This window comes from Euprymna scolopes, chromosome 14, assembly GCF_053919585.1.
Source record: "Euprymna scolopes isolate OS-2025 chromosome 14, ASM5391958v1, whole genome shotgun sequence".
Classification (NCBI taxonomy): domain Eukaryota; kingdom Metazoa; phylum Mollusca; class Cephalopoda; order Sepiida; family Sepiolidae; genus Euprymna; species Euprymna scolopes.
In genome coordinates this window covers 154,804,170-154,824,647 of record NC_136495.1, presented here as the reverse complement: position 1 = coordinate 154,824,647, position 20,478 = coordinate 154,804,170, and positions in this window count along the sequence as shown.

The window sequence follows — 20,478 nt, the reverse complement described above, 5'->3', positions numbered from 1 at the left end:
GATATTCTCTGGATCTATATTAAAAAAAACCTTGTTAAACTTTGTGACATATTTCCATTCTATGGAGGTCAGGCGCGAACGAACACCCCATAATTTTATTATAGCATATTTCTTCAAACTGAAACATAATTATCAAAGTATACTTACGCAGAGATATGAAAAGTCTTTATTAAAGTGTGTGCCTATTTCCATTCTATGGAGATCGGCGCTAACGCAGACCCCACAATTGTATTATACCATCCCTATTTAAGTTAAAACATATTTATCAAAGTATTCTTATGTACATCTATATAAAAAACACTTGTAAACGATTTTTTTTAAATTTTTAAATTTCTTATTTCCATATTTTACGCAGACCCCACAATTTTAATGAATCATCATTATGCCAGATCAAACATATCCATTCCTGTGTCTCGATACATCTTCTATGATTATATGTGATCAGTTTTCTATAATAGTCAACCATATAGGAGCCTATTCGTGACCATACACACCCACATACGTTCAGCTTTATATATATATATATATATATATATATATATATATATATATATATATATATATATATACTAACAGGCCACCCGGCATTGTGCGATCGTATAATACGCTTAAATATCAAATAATATTATTTGATTAATGCAGATTTTCTGTTTATTATTATATTATATTGGACCCAATATATAGTAATCATTTAAAAAGTAAAAATTAAAAAAATTAAAAAAATGACTTGTGCGCCATCACCGAGTATCGAAACCAAAACCTTTAGCTTACGATCTACTTTTTCTTTTGGCATCAATACCTGACCTATGAGGACATGTTTTCTGCCAGGCTAAAAATTTAAACATGAGCCAATAGCTATTACGTTAGGCATGCATATTCCTAATGCCGCTGCTCAGCCTTCACCTGGCAAATTTAATTTTTTTTTTAATTTCATACTTTTGTATCGATTTTCCCCTGCGGCTAAAACCCAAATATAAAGTTTCGCATGAATTTGAATACACATTATATTAAGTTTCATGTCTGTAGACAAAAACGGATAGAGGTGTTTGGTATTTTTTAAAGGAGGCAGACACAGACAGACAGACAGACAGACATATATATATATATATATATATATATATATATGTGTGTGTGTGTGTGTGTGTGTGTGTGTGTGTGTGTAATGTACATTCTGTTGCACTTTTAAAAAAATCATTGAAAATTTTATATCTATATCATTAATTGCTAGATTTTTTTTTTATTACATTTTCACCCCAAAGAAGGCAAATTGCCACTTTGGTGCAGGGGGATACTTTAAGGGGCAACAACTACTGGGGTACTATGTAGGGATTTGAGCAGCAAGATGTCAGTTCACGTTACACTTGAACTTCTGCACGTCAGTACTGTTGGGGAAGCAGGGACCTGGAATGGAATTCCAGAGTCTAGCGGTTCTGGGGAAGAAACTATTGGAGTAAAAAGATCTTTTACATCTAGGGATCTCTACAGTGTGGGGGTGGGATTTAGCAGCCTGTCGGGTTTGTCGAGGGTGCTCACGTCGTGGGGGCACAAGTGATTGCAGTTCTTCAGAGCATTTACCACTAAAATGCTTGTAGAAAAGGCAGAGGGATGCAACATTTCGTCATTGGGACAGAGGCTGAAGCTTAGATGCCAGTTCAGGGCCTATCAGATTTGCGACTCTCTTTTGAACCTTGTCAAGGAGCGAGAGACTAGTAGCAGATGCACCAGCCCAAATGTGGCAGCAATACTCCATACATGGGCGAATGGTGGCCTTATAGAGGTACAGGATACTTTCGGGTGTTAGTAGTTTTCTAGCACGGTAGAGAGAGCCCACCTTTCTTTCAGCGGCCCTGGCAATGCCTTCAATTTAATTGTTCATACTCATGTTTCCTGTGAACGTTAGGCCAAGGAGTTTGAAAGATGGACTCTCAGATAAAGAGTCGTTGGCCATTGCTATGGGTGGTAGAGAGGGTTTCTCGTAATTATTGAATGAAACTAGTTTAGTCTTGGCAGCATTGAACGCGACCAACCACTTTTGTCCCCATTGGAGGTCTTCCTCTAGTGTTTCTGCCATTTCTTTAGAAATGTGTTCATTCGTCTTCCTGTCGTGCCTGCCATAGAGTGTAGTGTCATCAGCATATATACCCATCTCAGAGGAAATTTTGTCGGGGAGGTCATTTATGAATATCAGGAACAATATAGGTCCAAGGATAGAACCCTGGGGCACCACCGCATTTATATCATAGTGTTTAGATGTACGACCGTCGAGGACAACCTGGATTTTTCTCTTATCTAAGAAGGATTTAATTATGTTAAGTATTCTACCAGTGATACCGTATGATCTGATTTTTCTGAGGAGACCCTCATGCCATACCCTGTCAAAAGCCTTAGATATATCTAGAGCTACTGCTCTGCCCTTCCCCGCTTTGTCCAGTGAATGGTATATACGTTCAGAGATCACAGTTAGATTGCAACAAAATGTACATTACATAAAATAAATCCAAGGTAATTTTTTGATTCAATTTAAATTAAATTTTTATACCTTACTTTGTAAAATTTGTAAAAGTGCACTTTGAAGATAAATAAATTTCCAATTGAATCTTGTACCTTTATTTTTAAAGCCTATAGTAACAATATTTTGTTTAACAATTTTCATGCCTTGGATGAAATGCTTTTCTAACTTGTATCTTATCTTTTAAAGATTATATTTTAAAACTCCCCTTCTCTCTATTTCAGTTTGTATTTCTTCTCACACCACAACTCATTTTTCCAACACCCTCTTTGTATTATTACAGGTCTGAATATTCTCTCTGTTTCAGTTTGTATTTCTCCTCACACCGCAAGTCATTTTTTGCAACTCCCTCTTTCTTTTATTACAGGTCTGAATATTCTCTCTGTTTCAATTTGTATTTCTCCTCACACCGTAAGTCATTTTTTGCAATCCCCTCTCTGTAATACAGGTCTGAATAATGAGAAAATCTGAATTTTTTTAAACAAAAACTTGAAAATAACTTTTTTAGATTAAATATTTTTAAACTTCTTTCTGAATAGAAATTCTTTCATTAACAAATATTCAGTATATAACAAGAAAATAGAGATGAAATTTTCAAAAGGAGTGTATAACTGGTTACGGTTAGTAGTAGTCCTCGCCAGTGAAATCCTTTGTTATTGTTATTCTATTATTATTATTATTATTATTATTATTATTTAAAACAGTTTGTGTCCTGCTCTTTCGCGCGAGGACTAATACACACACACACACACACACACACACACACACACACACACACACACACACATATATATATATATATATATATATATATATGTGTGGAAAGAATGCCATCCCTGCTGATATCTACAAGGCAGTAGTTTAAATATATATATATATATATATATATATATATATATATATATATATATATGTGTGTGTGTGTGTGTGTGTTTGTGTGCGTATGTGTATGTGTATATATACATATATATATGTGTGTGTGTGTGTGCGTGTTTGCGTGTGTGTTAAACGAATAGTTTCTATTACTATTACTGTAGAGATATCACGGGATATCTAATGATATTTTTTAATAAATAAATATTATATTACGAATCGTCAGTACATTAGAGATTGGTATTCTACAACCTCAAATTAATATAAAGTGCTTAGGTTCAAAATGTGTTTCCACAATTATATTATTATACATTATTAGATATTTGCCTCTAGTATTCCACACGCTGAGATGTGTTCGTGCGTCTTATTTCGCGTCTTCATAAACTACCGGGTCGAACGAGACGCCAAACTTAAAAGAAAGCCAGCCAGCTTCGTTTTTCGGATTGAATAATTGTTCTTTTGCACAATGTCTGCCACGTGATCTGTCTCCAGCGTTTGACTGTACGTATGTAAATCGCGGAACGCTGTTGCATGTAAAGAAGCCACTGTATATTAAACAGGTTTCTTCGACTGGCTATGATCACGATGGCAAGACGCATTCAATGTGTCTGTGTCATTTGTTGGCCATTAATGCAGTGCATATCACATCGAGAGAGGATACTGAATACCTTCGCTTTGCATATTCGTGCTTGAACACAAACCGCATGATACGTGTTGCTGCACGTGATTTGGCATCCGAATGGAGTTTCTTGCGGGTCGATGACTAACAAGCTATCAATGGAACTTGGCTTTCTATGATCTCGAGCAAGGAGCTTATATTTTATTTTACATGTATTTGGTCTATGTATTTGGTCTATGTATTTGATCTATGTATTTGATCTATGTATTTGGTCTATGTATTTGGTCTATGTATTTGATCTATGTATTTGGTCTATGTATTTGATCTATGTATTTGATCTATGTATTTGGTCTATGTATTTGATCTATGTATTTGGTCTATGTATTTGGTCTATGTATTTGATCTATGTATTTGATCTATGTATTTGATCTATGTATTTGGTCTATGTATTTGATCTATGTATTTGGTCTATGTATTTGATCTATGTATTTGATCTATGTATTTGATCTATGTATTTGATCTATGTATTTGGTTTATGTATTTGATCTATGTATTTGGTCTATGTATTTGATCTATGTATTTGATCTATGTATTTGGTCTATGTATTTGATCTATGTATTTGATCTATGTATTTGATCTATGTATTTGGTCTATGTATTTGATCTATGTATTTGATCTATGTGGCGATAAAAGTCTAGTGACAACACGTATATACAAGGTGGAACAATAAAATTATCGCCACAGAAAAGACAACATTATTTCATTTCCGTTTGTTGAAAACTGGTTTTAATTTTTTTATGCGGACTATTTACTAGTAATTCGCCGGTTGTGCACAAACCGCAAGAACGATAGGAGCCTTTTATCATGTCTGAAAGTGACACACTGTTCAATGAGGGATTGGAGATACGCCTCTGTACAACTCATGCTCTCTACCGATCAAAATTATGACACAATAGGAACACTACCAGCACTCTCAAAATGCAAACAACACTTGAGGGAACAACACTTGAGGGAACAACACTTGAGGGAACAGCACTTGTGGGAACAGCTCAACGAAGTTTTCAGCCACAGTTGTGGTCTTTGCTGTTGTCGGCTTGAAAGTCAACACTAAAGTGTACCTGGATAGGCACAAGAGTGTGGTGGTCTTGGCGTGCAATAAAGTGGCCTCTGGCAAACACTGAGTGTGGCAGCAGGACTCGACGCCGGTTTACAAGTCCAAAGAAACCCAGACTTGACTTCTGAAGGGGTCCTACAACTTTTGTACCCATCTCCTCCGATCTGAACCCGCTGGACTACTTCATTTGGTCGCACATCGAGAAAATCACCAACATAACCTCTCACAACCCCAAAGCCAGCATGATCGCTGCCATCCGTCGAGTATTCACCAAGTTCCCGGCGGCCCTTGTGGAAAAGGCATGATCCAAGTTCCGGACCTGTATCGAGGTAATGATATAATGAAGGCGGCTACATTGAATAGATATCAGCTCTACTACATAATCAAGTAACCTGAATTGATTTTTCAATAAAAGTTTTAAAATAAAGCTGTAGTGTTGTTTTCTTTATATCGATAAATTTATTGTTTTACCGTTTATGTGATTATTTTATTTCAAATTAGCGATGAGTGCACGTAAAATACGCTTAAGTATATTTTAATTCACGCAGATTTCCTTTTCACTGTTGAAGTAAATACTGAAAATTGTACGCATAAAATTATATCTTAAGTTTTGTGATTAAACGAAGTAATCATATATATATATATATATATATATATATATATATATATAATATAAAGCTGAACGTCTGTGTGTATGTGTATGGTAACGAATAGGTTCCTATATGGTTGACTATTATAGAAAACTGATCACATATAATGATAGAAGATGTATGAGACACAGGAATGGGTATGTTTGATCTGGCATAATGATGATTTACACTTGTAAATATATATATATATATATATATATATATATATACACACTTGTAAATATATATATATATATATATATATATATATATATATATAATTCCGATTTCAAAAGTAAAAAAAAAATGACATGACATCAGTCAGAATCGAAACCGAAACATTTAATCTCCAGCCGCATTGCCTACTGTTGAGCCTTCGACAAATAAATAAGAAAACGTTTAAATTAAACCACTGCAAGTTATGAATAACTTTTTACACGCGAAAAAGTAATATAAATATGTCGGCAAGTGCATTTTAACTTGCCGATATATACATATATGTCCGTTATAAACCATCCTTTGTGTATGATTTCAGTGTTATATGACCAATAGTTTAAAAGTTTATCGGTTAAATATTTTCGCACAGACACACAAACATACATCTACTATTTTATTTATATAAATGACCATTGAGAGGAAGATGTCAAACCACGCAATGAAAAAAGACATGCAGTTATCCTGAGTGTAGTTGTAAGACGTAGCAATTTAGAAACCAGTAACTTTTCACAGGTTGGCATATCATTTATTTATAAGGTAAGGTTCGAGATAAGGAGATGCGGTTACTATGTGTAGCCTCATCTGGACTGTTGAATTAGCATTTTGTCTTATTGCAGTTCTAACTTTATTTTGTCTCTGTATATTAAATTTGAAAAGATCCGTCAAACCTTAAAAAAAAACCTCAGCAATGAATATATTTTGTTAAAGTAATAAAAAAAATGTTAATACTAATTTAAATATAAAAAATTGCTAACCTAATACTATGAATTTTAACTGAACATGTTACTAATATATCTTTATATGTAGTAACTGAGCATACTGGTGAAGCGTATTTTTTTTCGTCATTTTTGACAAAAGACTACACTAATATATTTATTTCATGACCCCAGAATTCAGCTAACTAATGGCCCCTAAAACATCCCACAGTCCCACTGTCTGCGAATACTAACTCCGTGCGAATACTGAAATTTTTTTCTCCAGTTTTCCCAGCCTACACGTTCATTTTCCCTCCAACCTAAAGATGATTCGACGCCGGACCCAAAACGTTCATGAGACCTATGCAAATGATATTATTTTGGTTTTGGTTTTAACAGGAAACAGATAATTGAAAAAATTGAAAAAAAAAAAAAAAAACGACAAGCAGCGAGGTCCCACCCCATACACAGTTGAAATCCCTAGACGTAAGAAAGCCTTTTACTCTAATAGCTTCTTCATCAGAACTGCAGGACTTTGGAATTATCTTCCGGTTCCTGCTTCCCCAACTGTACTGACATGCAGAAGTTCAAGTGTAATGTGAACAAACATCTTGCTGCTAAACTCCCTACATAGTCCCCCTGCAATTTAGGTCCCTGATAGTAGCCCCCTAGAGCAAAGAGGCAACGTGCCTTTACATATTGGCTCACCAGTTTATCGTCATCTCAAAAGTGTTTTAGACATGGCAAGTTGTCAGTAATTTCATGCTAATTTATATGCACGTCAGAATGTGATCACAACGCATGACTTTTTAATACTATTTGTGAAGAGGATTCTGTGGCAGCAAATAATGTGCGCGCAGCAATCTAAAGTGCTAATTTACCATTTCAAATATAATCTACATTCTGCCGACATGTCAATGCTGAAAGTAGATGAGGTGTTTCAACTGAATGTGCTTTGCGACTGACAGCTGTTCAATGTCCTTGACAAGGATTGAAACTCGGTCTCAATAACTTGATTAAGCCATCAACGATGCGCAGAATATTTTGCTTTTCGCCTAAAAGTCGAAATCACGATGGCTAATTTAGATAATGCCATTTTTTCCATTCTGTGAGCTAAGTATATACCTAACAAACCGGTTCTAAAAAAAGTCAACCTGCCAAAATTACACGATATAATATTTCAATTTAATCTGTGTTTATAAGGTAAAACGACGTAGGTATTTTTTCTAAATGGATATTTATTTATTTATTTAAAGTCAACGATATATAGTCTTCGTCGGGAATAATAAAACTTTTTATTATTTTTATTTTTCTTTGATCCCGGCATATGGTCTCTTGGAAGATTCGTATTAAGCAGGATATCACAAATGAACGGATTCAATGTGCAACTAATTTCATGTCATGTACGTATTTGATTATTATGGCTTTTTACATATCAAAATTGTTATTAATAATCATTTGTGCAACAAACTAGTTCTGAATATTCCCGCATTTGATGTTCCTATTATGTTTGCCTGTTGTCTTTTTTTGTAGGATGTGTTTGGTATCTCGGATATAGATTTTATAACAGTCACAAAATATCATTGTGTATAATCTCGCGTGTGTCGAGCGAAATTTGTTCTTTTCTTTCTTTCTTCGCGGTGAATTCGTCCTTTATTTTTCATAAATAATTATTTTTTACTTTAATCATTTATTTGTAATTTTCTATTTATAATTTTTTCATTGTTTCATGTATTTATTTTATATATTTGATATAGATTTTATAACAGGCGCAACATATCATTGTGTATAATCTCGCGTGTGTAACAGGTGAGCGTTCGCTTTTTTTCGTATTTTTAGTACGTTTTATTTTAGTGCTTCAGATAGATGGAATGGTTCTGAAACCATGTTTGAATAGAGAGGGAAAATTTTTTTTGTGTATTTTGGTGGAGAAAATATTTCTAAATTAGAGATGTAATGTGGTGAAAGGGTTTTGTTGTGGTGTTGTAGTTGTGTTAATGAATGTTTGCGACATGTTAACATCTTAATAGAGGTTTCTATAGCAACTGCACTAACTAATATAACACTATAGAAAAAGGTAAATGTATTAAAACCTTTAAAAATGCAAGATTGAACGAAAACGACTGGATTCAATAGTAAACAACCTGAAAAGCTTTGATATGCCGTAAAACAAAGACCAAGATTATCTTTATTATATGCATTTATGTAATTTTTTTTTTCTAAATGCATTCATTTGCGTTTGTGCAACTCTGTATGCAGCAAGCAGCATGTTCATTAGGGTTTCACTCACCGACGTGAATGCGTTCTCACTCCTCTGACTCAGGTGATTATTTGGAGAAGACATGACATTCTTTCTTGTCACGCCTTTCGTTTCAGCTTGTACGTTAAACAGACAACGTACTTTCATCAACGCCACCGCTGCTGATGTCATAGTTGAGTATGCCTTCTTGGTGCCGTTTTTTATTTATTTATTTTTTTTTGATTTTTGTTGACGGCCGATGTCGCAGCTGCCTGACATTTGCTTCACTCCATCATGGCTCATTTTCTACATTTCAAACATCTTGCAAATTAGTGTGCATTTCTATCCTCCTACCCACTTCATTCCTCTCTTTCAATTTAGTTTCTCCTCTTGATTTTTCTTTCTTTATTTATTCCTTTATTTATTCCTTTATTTCTTTTTTCTTTCTTTCTTTCTTTCTTTCTTTCTTCTTCTTCTTCTTCTTCTTCTTCTTCTTCTTCTTCTTCTTCTTCTTCTTCTTCTTCTTCTTCTTCTTCTTGTTTTATTTCATGATCCCCCTTCCTTAATTCATCTGAGTTTCTTTGCTTTTCCGTCTGATTTCCTTCACGTATTTGTTTTGCTTCTTTGTTTTCTAATTATTTCCACTTGTATTTTCTTTTTAATTTTTTAGTCTTGTTATTGTTGTTGTTGTTCGTTTTCATTTTTATTCTCTGTTTCTTAATCTTGTTGTTGTTCTTTGTTTTTTTTATTTTCTGTTTTCTTTTTATTTTTGTTGTTTGTTTTCATTTCTATTTTCTGTTTGCTTTTTATTGTTGTTGTTCGTTTTCATTTTTATTTTCTATTTTCTTGTTATTGTTGTTGTTGTTTGTTTTCATTTTTATTTTCTGTTTTGTTGTTGCTGTTCGTTTTCATTTTTATTTTCTGTTTTGTTGTTGTTGTTCGTTTTCATTTTTATTTTCTGTTTTGTTGTTGCTGTTGTTCCTTTTCATTTCTATTTTCTGTTTTCTTTTTATTGTTGGTGTTCATTTTAATTTTTATTTTCTGTTTTCTTCATATTGTTGTTGTTCGTTTTCATTTTAATTTTCTGTTTTCTTGTTATTGTTGTTGTTGTTTGTTTTCGTTTTTATTTTCTGTTTTGTTGTTGCTGTTGTTCGTTTTCATTTCTATTTTCTGTTTTCTTCTTATTGTTGTTTTTGTTCGTTATATTTTATTTTCTGTTTTCTTCTTATTTTTGTTGTTGTTCGTTTTCATTTTTATTTTCTGTTTTTTCCTATTGATGTTGTTTGTTTGTTTTCATTCTTATTTTCTGTTTTCTTGTTATTGTTGTTGTTGTTCCTTTTCATTTTTATTTTCCGTTTTCTTGTTATCGTTGTTGTTTGTTTTCATTTTTATTTTCTGTTTTCTTGTTATTGTTGTTGTTTGTTTTCATTTTTATTTTCTGTTTTCTTGTTATTGTTGTTGTTTGTTTTCATTTTTATTTTCTGTTTTCCTGTTATTGTTGTTGTTTGTTTTCATTTTTATTTTCTGTTTTCCTGTTATTGTTGTTGTTGTTCCTTTTCATTTTAATTTTCTGTTTTCTTATTATTGTTGTTGTTTGTTTTCATTTTTATTTTCTGTTTTCTTGTTATTGTTGTTGTTTGTTTTCATTTTTATTTTCTGTTTTCTTGTTTTTGTTGTTGTTTGCTTTCATTTTTATTTTCTGTTTTCTTGTTATTGTTGTTGTTTGTTTTCATTTTTATTTTCTGTTTTCTTGTTATTGTTGTTTGTTTGTTTTTATTTTTATTTTCTGTTTTCTTGTTATTGTTGTTGTTTGTTTTCATTTTTATTTTCTGTTTTCTTGTTATTGTTGTTGTTTGCTTTCATTTTTATTTTCTGTTTTGTTGTTATTGTTGTTGTTTGTTTTCATTTTTATTTTCTGTTTTCTTGTTATTGTTGTTGTTGTTCCTTTTCATTTTTATTTTCCGTTTTCTTGTTATCGTTGTTGTTTGTTTTCATTTTTATTTTCTGTTTTCTTGTTATTGTTGTTGTTTGTTTTCATTTTTATTTTCTGTTTTCTTGTTATTGTTGTTGTTTGTTTTCATTTTTATTTTCTGTTTTCCTGTTATTGTTGTTGTTTGTTTTCATTTTTATTTTCTGTTTTCCTGTAATTGTTGTTGTTGTTCCTTTTCATTTTTATTTTCTGTTTTCTTATTATTGTTGTTGTTTGTTTTCATTTTATTTTCCGTTTTCTTGTTATTGTTGTTGTTTGTTTTCATTTTTATTTTCTGTTTTCTTGTTATCGTTGTTGTTTGTTTTCATTTTTATTTTCTGTTTTCTTGTTATTGTTGTTGTTTGCTTTCATTTTTATTTTCTGTTTTGTTGTTATTGTTGTTGTTTGTTTTCATTTTTATTTTCTGTTTTCTTGTTATTGTTGTTGTTGTTCCTTTTCATTTTTATTTTCCGTTTTCTTGTTATCGTTGTTGTTTGTTTTCATTTTTATTTTCTGTTTTCTTGTTATTGTTGTTGTTTGTTTTCATTTTTATTTTCTGTTTTCTTGTTATTGTTGTTGTTTGTTTTCATTTTTATTTTCTGTTTTCCTGTTATTGTTGTTGTTTGTTTTCATTTTTATTTTCTGTTTTCCTGTTATTGTTGTTGTTGTTCCTTTTCATTTTTATTTTCTGTTTTCTTATTATTGTTGTTGTTTGTTTTCATTTTTATTTTCTGTTTTCTTGTTATTGTTGTTGTTTGTTTTCATTTTTATTTTCTGTTTTCTTGTTATTGTTGTTGTTTGCTTTCATTTTTATTTTCTGTTTTCTTGTTATTGTTGTTTTTTGTTTTCATTTTATTTTCCGTTTTCTTGTTATTGTTGCTGTTTGTTTTCATTTTTATTTTCTGTTTTCTTGTTATTGTTGTTGTTTGTTTTGATTTTTATGTTCTGTTTACTTATTATTGTTGTTGTTTGTTCCTTTTCATTTTTATTTTCCGTTTTCTTGTTATCGTTGTTGTTTGTTTTCATTTTTATTTTCTGTTTTCTTGTTATTGTTGTTGTTGTTCCTTTTCATTTTTATTTTCCGTTTTCTTGTTATCGTTGTTGTTTGTTTTCATTTTTATTTTCTGTTTTCTTGTTATTGTTGTTGTTTGTTTTCATTTTTATTTTCTGTTTTCTTGTTATTGTTGTTGTTTGTTTTCATTCTTATTTTCTGTTTTCTTGTTATTGTTTTTGTTTGTTTTCATTTTTATTTTCTGTTTTCCTGTTATTGTTGTTGTTGTTCCTTTTCATTTTTATTTTCTGTTTTCTTATTATTGTTGTTGTTTGTTTTCATTTTTATTTTCTGTTTTCCTATTATTGTTGTTGTTTGTTTTCATTTTTATTTTCTGTTTTCTTGTTATTGTTGTTGTTTGTTTTCATTTTTATTTTCTGTTTTCTTGTGATTGTTGTTTTTTGTTTTCATTTTATTTTCCGTTTTCTTGTTATTGTTGCTGTTTGTTTTCATTTTTATTTTCTGTTTTCTTGTTATTGTTGTTGTTTGTTTTCATTTTTATTTTCTGTTTTCTTGTTATTGTTGTTGTTTGTTTTAATTTTTATTTTCTGTTTTCTTGTTATTGTTGTTGTTTGTTTTCATTTTTATTTCCTGTTTTCTTTTTATTGTTGTTGTTTGTTTTCATTTTTATTTTCTGTTTTCTTTTTATTGTTGTTGTTTGTTTTCATTTTTATTTTCTGTTTTCTTGTTATTGTTGTTGTTTGTTTTAATTTTTATTTCCTGTTTTATTGTTATTGTTGTTGTTTGTTTTCATTTTTATTTTCTGTTTTCTTGTTTTTGTTTTTGTTCGTTTTTATTTTTATTTTCTGTTTTCTTTTTCTGCTGTTGTTCCTTTTCATTTCTATTTTCTGTTTTCTTTTTATTGTTGGTGTTCATTTTCATTTTTATTTTCTGTTTTCTTGTTATTGTTGTTGTTGTTCCTTTTCATTTTTATTTTCTGTTTTGTTGTTGCTGTTCGTTTTCATTTTTATTTTCTGTTTTGTTGTTGTTGTTCGTTTTCATTTTTATTTTCTGTTTTGTTGTTGCTGTTGTTCCTTTTCATTTCTATTTTCTGTTTTCTTTTTATTGTTGGTGTTCATTTTAATTTTTATTTTCTGTTTTCTTCATATTGTTGTTGTTCGTTTTCATTTTAATTTTCTGTTTTCTTGTTATTGTTGTTGTTGTTTGTTTTCGTTTTTATTTTCTGTTTTGTTGTTGCTGTTGTTCGTTTTCATTTCTATTTTCTGTTTTTTTCTTATTGTTGTTTTTGTTCGTTATATTTTATTTTCTGTTTTCTTCTTATTTTTGTTGTTGTTCGTTTTCATTTTTATTTTCTGTTTTTTCCTATTGATGTTGTTTGTTTGTTTTCATTCTTATTTTCTGTTTTCTTGTTATTTTTGTTGTTGTTCCTTTTCATTTTTATTTTCCGTTTTCTTGTTATCGTTGTTGTTTGTTTTCATTTTTATTTTCTGTTTTCTTGTTATTGTTGTTGTTTGTTTTCATTTTTATTTTCTGTTTTCCTGTTATTGTTGTTGTTGTTCCTTTTCATTTTTATTTTCTGTTTTCTGTTTTTGTTGTTTGTTTTCATTTTTATTTTCTGTTTTCTTGTTTTTGTTGTTGTTTGCTTTCATTTTTATTTTCTGTTTTCTTGTTATTGTTGTTTTTTGTTTTCATTTTTATTTTCTGTTTTCTTGTTATTGTTGTTTTTTGTTTTCATTTTATTTTCCGTTTTCTTGTTATTGTTGTTGTTGTTCCTTTTCATTTTTATTTTCTGTTTTCTTGTTATTGTTGTTGTTGTTCCTTTTCATTTTTATTTTCTGTTTTCTTGTTATTGTTGTTGTTGTTCCTTTTCATTTTTATTTTCTGTTTTCTTGTTATTGTTGTTGTTTGTTTTCATTTTTATTTTCTGTTTTCTTGTTATTGTTGTTTTTTGTTTTCATTTTATTTTCCGTTTTCTTGTTATTGTTGTTGTTGTTCCTTTTCATTTTTATTTTCCGTTTTCTTGTTATTGTTGTTGTTGTTCCTTTTCATTTTTATTTTCTGTTTTCTTGTTATTGTTGTTGTTGTTCCTTTTCATTTTTATTTTCTGTTTTCTTGTTATTGTTGTTGTTGTTCCTTTTCATTTTTATTTTCTGTTTTCTTGTTATTGTTGTTGTTTGTTTTCATTTTTATTTTCTGTTTTCTTGTTATTGTTGTTTTTTGTTTTAATTTTATTTTCCGTTTTCTTGTTATTGTTGTTGTTGTTCCTTTTCATTTTTATTTTCTGTTTTCTTGTTATTATTGTTGTTGTTCCTTTTCATTTTTATTTTCTGTTTTCTTGTTATTGTTGTTTTTTGTTTTCATTTTTATTTTCTGTTTTCTTGTTATTGTTGTTTTTTGTTTTCATTTTTATTTTCTGTTTTCTTGTTATTGTTGTGGTTGTTCCTTTTCATTTTTATTTTCTGTTTTCTTGTTATTGTTGTTGTTGTTGTTTTCATTTTTATTTTCTGTTTTCTTGTTATTGTTGTTGTTGTTCCTTTTCATTTTTATTTTCTGTTTTCTTGTTATTGTTGTTGTTTGTTTTCATTTTTATTTTCTGTTTTCTTGTTATTGTTGTTGTTGTTCCTTTTCATTTTTATTTTCCGTTTTCTTGTTATCGTTGTTGTTTGTTTTCATTTTTATTTTCTGTTTTCTTGTTATTGTTGTTGTTTGTTTTCATTTTTATTTTCTGTTTTCTTGTTATTGTTGTTGTTTGTTTTCATTTTTATTTTCTGTTTTCCTGTTATTGTTGTTGTTTGTTTTCATTTTTATTTTCTGTTTTCCTGTTATTGTTGTTGTTGTTCCTTTTCATTTTTATTTTCCGTTTTCTTGTTATCGTTGTTGTTTGTTTTCATTTTTATTTTCTGTTTTCTTGTTATTGTTGTTGTTTGTTTTCATTTTTATTTTCTGTTTTCCTGTTATTGTTGTTGTTTGTTTTCATTTTTATTTTCTGTTTTCCTGTTATTGTTGTTGTTTGTTTTCATTTTTATTTTCTGTTTTCCTGTTATTGTTGTTGTTGTTCCTTTTCATTTTTATTTTCTGTTTTCTTATTATTGTTGTTGTTTGTTTTCATTTTTATTTTCTGTTTTCTTGTTATTGTTGTTGTTTGTTTTCATTTTTATTTTCTGTTTTCTTGTTAATGTTGTTGTTGTTCCTTTTCATTTTTATTTTCTGTTTTCTTGTTATTGTTGTTGTTTGTTTTGATTTTTATTTTCTGTTTTCTTGTTATTGTTGTTGTTTGTTTTCATTTTATTTTCCGTTTTCTTGTTATTGTTGCTGTTTGTTTTCATTTTTATTTTCTGTTTTCTTGTTATTGTTGTTGTTTGTTTTGATTTTTATTTTCTGTTTTCTTGTTATTGTTGTTGTTTGTTTTCATTTTTATTTTCTGTTTTCTTGTTTTTGTTTTTGTTCGTTTTTATTTTTATTTTCTGTTTTCTTTTTCTGCTGTTGTTCCTTTTCATTTCTATTTTCTGTTTTCTTTTTATTGTTGGTGTTAATTTTCATTTTTATTTTCTGTTTTCTTGTTATTGTTGTTGTTGTTCCTTTTCATTTTTATTTTCTGTTTTGTTGTTGCTGTTCGTTTTCATTTTTATTTTCTGTTTTGTTGTTGTTGTTTTTTTTCATTTTTATTTTCTGTTTTGTTGTTGCTGTTGTTCCTTTTCATTTCTATTTTCTGTTTTCTTTTTATTGTTGGTGTTCATTTTAATTTTTATTTTCTGTTTTCTTCATATTGTTGTTGTTCGTTTTCATTTTAATTTTCTGTTTTCTTGTTATTGTTGTTGTTGTTTGTTTTCGTTTTTATTTTCTGTTTTGTTGTTGCTGTTGTTCGTTTTCATTTCTATTTTCTGTTTTCTTCTTATTGTTGTTTTTGTTCGTTATATTTTATTTTCTGTTTTCTTCTTATTTTTGTTGTTGTTCGTTTTCATTTTTATTTTCTGTTTTTTCCTATTGATGTTGTTTGTTTGTTTTCATTCTTATTTTCTGTTTTCTTGTTATTGTTGTTGTTGTTCCTTTTCATTTTTATTTTCCGTTTTCTTGTTATCGTTGTTGTTTGTTTTCATTTTTATTTTCTGTTTTCTTGTTATTGTTGTTGTTTGTTTTCATTTTTATTTTCTGTTTTCCTTTTATTGTTGTTGTTGTTCCTTTTCATTTTTATTTTCTGTTTTCTGTTTTTGTTGTTTGTTTTCATTTTTATTTTCTGTTTTCTTGTTTTTGTTGTTGTTTGCTTTCATTTTTATTTTCTGTTTTCTTGTTATTGTTGTTTTTTGTTTTCATTTTTATTTTCTGTTTTCTTGTTATTGTTGTTTTTTGTTTTCATTTTATTTTCCGTTTTCTTGTTATTGTTGTTGTTGTTCCTTTTCATTTTTATTTTCCGTTTTCTTGTTATTGTTGTTGTTGTTCCTTTTCATTTTTATTTTCTGTTTTCTTGTTATTGTTGTTGTTGTTCCTTTTCATTTTTATTTTCTGTTTTCTTGTTATTGTTGTTGTTGTTCCTTTTCATTTTTATTTTCTGTTTTCTTGTTATTGTTGTTGTTTGTTTTCATTTTTATTTTCTGTTTTCTTGTTATTGTTGTTTTTTGTTTTCATTTTATTTTCCGTTTTCTTGTTATTGTTGTTGTTGTTCCTTTTCATTTTTATTTTCTGTTTTCTTGTTATTATTGTTGTTGTTCCTTTTCATTTTTATTTTCTTTTTTCTTGTTATTGTTGTTTTTTGTTTTCATTTTTATTTTCTGTTTTCTTGTTATTGTTGTTTTTTGTTTTCATTTTTATTTTCTGTTTTCTTGTTATTGTTGTGGTTGTTCCTTTTCATTTTTATTTTCTGTTTTCTTGTTATTGTTGTTGTTGTTCCTTTTCATTTTTATTTTCTGTTTTCTTGTTATTGTTGTTGTTGTTCCTTTTCATTTTTATTTTCTGTTTTCTTGTTATTGTTGTTGTTTGTTTTCATTTTTATTTTCTGTTTTCTTGTTATTGTTGTTTTTTGTTTTCATTTTATTTTCCGTTTTCTTGTTATTGTTGCTGTTTGTTTTCATTTTTATTTTCTGTTTTCTTGTTATTGTTGTTGTTTGTTTTGATTTTTATTTTCTGTTTTCTTGTTAATGTTGTTGTTGTTCCTTTTCATTTTTATTTTCTGTTTTCTTGTTATTGTTGTTGTTTGTTTTCATTTTATTTTCCGTTTTCTTGTTATTGTTGCTGTTTGTTTTCATTTTTATTTTCTGTTTTCTTGTTATTGTTGTTGTTTGTTTTGATTTTTATTTTCTGTTTTCTTGTTATTGTTGTTGTTTGTTTTCGTTTTTATTTTCTGTTTTCTTTTTATTGTTGTTGTTTATTTTTGTTTTTATTTTCTGTTTTCTTCTTATTGTTGTTGTTTGTTTTCGCTTTTATTTTCTGTTGTCTTGTTATTGTTGTTGTTTATTTTTGTTTTTATTTTCTGTTTTCTTGTTTTTGTTGTTGTTTGTTTTCGTTTTTATTTTCTGTTGTCTTGTTATTGTTGTTGTTTATTTTTGTTTTTATTTTCTGTTTTCTTGTTTTATTTGTTTTTTTCATTTTTATTTTCTGTTTTCTTGTTATTGTTGTTGTTTATTTTTATTTTTATTTTCTGTTTTCTTTTTCTGTTGTTGTTTATTTTTGTTTTTATTTTCTGTTTTCTTGTTTTTGTTGTTGTTTGTTTGCGTTTTTATTTTCTGTTGTCTTGTTATTGTTGTTGTTTATTTTTGTTTTTATTTTCTGTTGTCTTGTTATTGTTGTTTTTTTCATTTTTATTTTCTGTTTTCTTGTTATTGTTGTTTTTGTGTGTGTTTTTTTCTTTTTTTACATAGGCGTCACCACTTATCAAGGCCGATATTTTATTATGTTGTCTAAAGTGACCATTTTTTATGTCAACCCCAGTGACCATTTTAATTATAAACGCTGTTATGTGAGATAACAAAACCAAGAGTATGCGCACCCTTCCTGGCATTAGCCATGTCGAAAAGATCTTTTTTTTTCTTTTTTTTCTTACCCGTGACCATTTGTTTATGTTGTCCCAAGTAACCGTTTTATTACATTGTTCCAAGTGACCATTTTATGTTGTCCTAAGTGACCATTTCTTATATCGACCCCAGTGACAATTTTAATTATAAACGCTGTTATGTGAGATAACAAAACCAAGAGTATGCGCACCCTTCCTGGCATTAGCCATGTCGAAAAAATCTTTTTTTTTTCTTTTTTTTTATTACCCGTGACCATTTGATTATGTTGTCCCAAGTAACCGTTTTATTACATTGTTCCAAGTGACCATTTTTTATATCGACCCCAGTGACCATTTTTATTATAAACGTCGTTATGTGAGATAACATAACCAAGGGTATGTGCACCATTCCTGGTATTAGCCATGTCGAAAAAATCTTTTTTGCTCACAACCTTTTGTCTATACTTAAATTAATGTGCCAGTCCTTGAATCAAGAAAATGCTTTCTCAGATTAAAGCAGACAGGATAAAAGTAATTTATTTAAGTTCCTGACTAGCTGCATCTGTTATATATAAGTCTTATTAAAAGTGAGTCTTATCATGTAACACATCAATACAAAAGTTTTGTAAATCTTTAAAACCAGAAAAGACATTGAATAATTACTAAAATTAAAAAAAAAATAACTTATCAAAATGTATACAATTTTTGTGACATTGGATTATATTTTGTGTCGAGATACCTTTTTGTTTGTTTAGTTTTACTTTTTTTACATAGGCGTCACCACTTATCAAGGCCGATAGGCCACTCAAGGATAAGGGCTAAAGTGTGTAGAGTAGTCAAAAGGACAATATAGTAATCGATAGTAATGGAAGTGCGGATAATTTGTTAACTTAAGTGGAACGGCTCATCAGAAACTTGTTCACGTTGGACTTGAAGACAACCATATTATAGACAGCTGGAAAGCAGGAAAACGGAAGACAATTCCACAGGTGTGCAGTTCTAAGAAAGAAGCTTTGATCATGGAATTTATGTTTAGGTTTAGGCACAGATAAAGAGTGGGGAAAATTATTGATAATGTTTTCAGCTAGTCTAGTTTTTCTTGTAAAAGTTTGGCGAGGGGAGACCATAGATTGAAGCTCAGTCGAACACTTTCCATGAAAATAACGATAAAGCAGAGACAAACTTGCAACATCTCTTCTGTGAGATAGAGGTTGCAGCGAAGAGAAAAGGACATCTCCCACCAGGCCACGAAGTCTATTTTGAACTCCATAAAGGCATGACAAGTCTTTTCTAGCAGCTCCTGCCCATATGTGGCAACAGTATTCCATCCTTGGACATATCTGGCTCTTATATAGATAGAGAATTGCATCAGCAGTGAGATATCTACTGGATCGATAGAAGGATCCCACCATTTTTCCAGCGGTCTTGGCAACAGATTTGATATACGTATTCCATTTAAGATCAGGAGTAAAGGTCAAGCCCAGAAGCCTGTCAAAACTTGAGGCCTCCCCAAGACGAGAGCAATTCATTTTAATTGATGCCAGATGGAGATCAGAACGTTGATGATGTAAAGATAGAAGCTTGGTTTTAGATGCATTAAAAGTAACCAGCCACTCCTTACCCCATTGTACAACGTGATCAAGATCAGAGGAGAGAGAATCGGAGAGAACTTGGTCGTTTACTGTCTTAGATGTGCTACCATAGATGGTAGTGTCGTCAGCAAAAATGTCTACAAATGATGTAAGGATGTGATTTGGAAGATCATTAATGTAGATCAGGAAAAGAGTTGGGCTCAGGATGGACCCCTGAGGGACTCCAGCATTTATACTGTGAGCTTCTGATTTTTGCCCATCAACTACTACTCTTATGAACCTATCAGAGAGAAATGATTTAATAATTGAGAAGACATTTCCAGCTATACCATAGCTGGAAATCTTGTGTAGTAAACCTTTATTCCATACCCTATCGAAGGCCTTTGATATGTCAAGAGGAATTGCCCTAGAAAGGTTGCCTCTGTCGAGAGATTCGCTAATCCTATGAGATATAACTGTAAGCACATCTGCTGTAGCTCTAGCAGAACGGAAACCATATTGTGTGTCACTAAGAAGGTTATTTTTGCTGAGATGGTTGACCACTTCTGTATTTAACACAGATTCCAGCAACTTACTCATGACGCACAGGAGACTTATTGGCCTGTACTGAGAGGGGGATAAACGATCACCTGAATTCTTAAATACAGGGCATACTGATGAGATTTTCCAGGGTGATGGGAAGCAATTTTTCTTAAGACAACGTTTAAACAGTTTTGTAAGTATGGTGCTAGTTCTGGTTGAAGTTTTTTGAGTACTATAATTTGAATACCGCCAGGGCCGGTTGCTTTACTGGAATCAAGGTTTTTGATTAGCTTGGCAACATCACATACAGATATTTGTATATCACATAGTGTGTTTTCTGATACAGGGAGGAAATATTGGGGGTTGGCAGCCTTGATCGCAAAGGGTAGAATTGGCTGCAAAGTTCTTGGCAAAGAGTTTGACTTTGTCTGATGCTGACGAGATTAATTCAGGTCCATTGATGATAGTTGGGATAGAGCACAGGCTTCTGTTCAGTATTCTGTTTG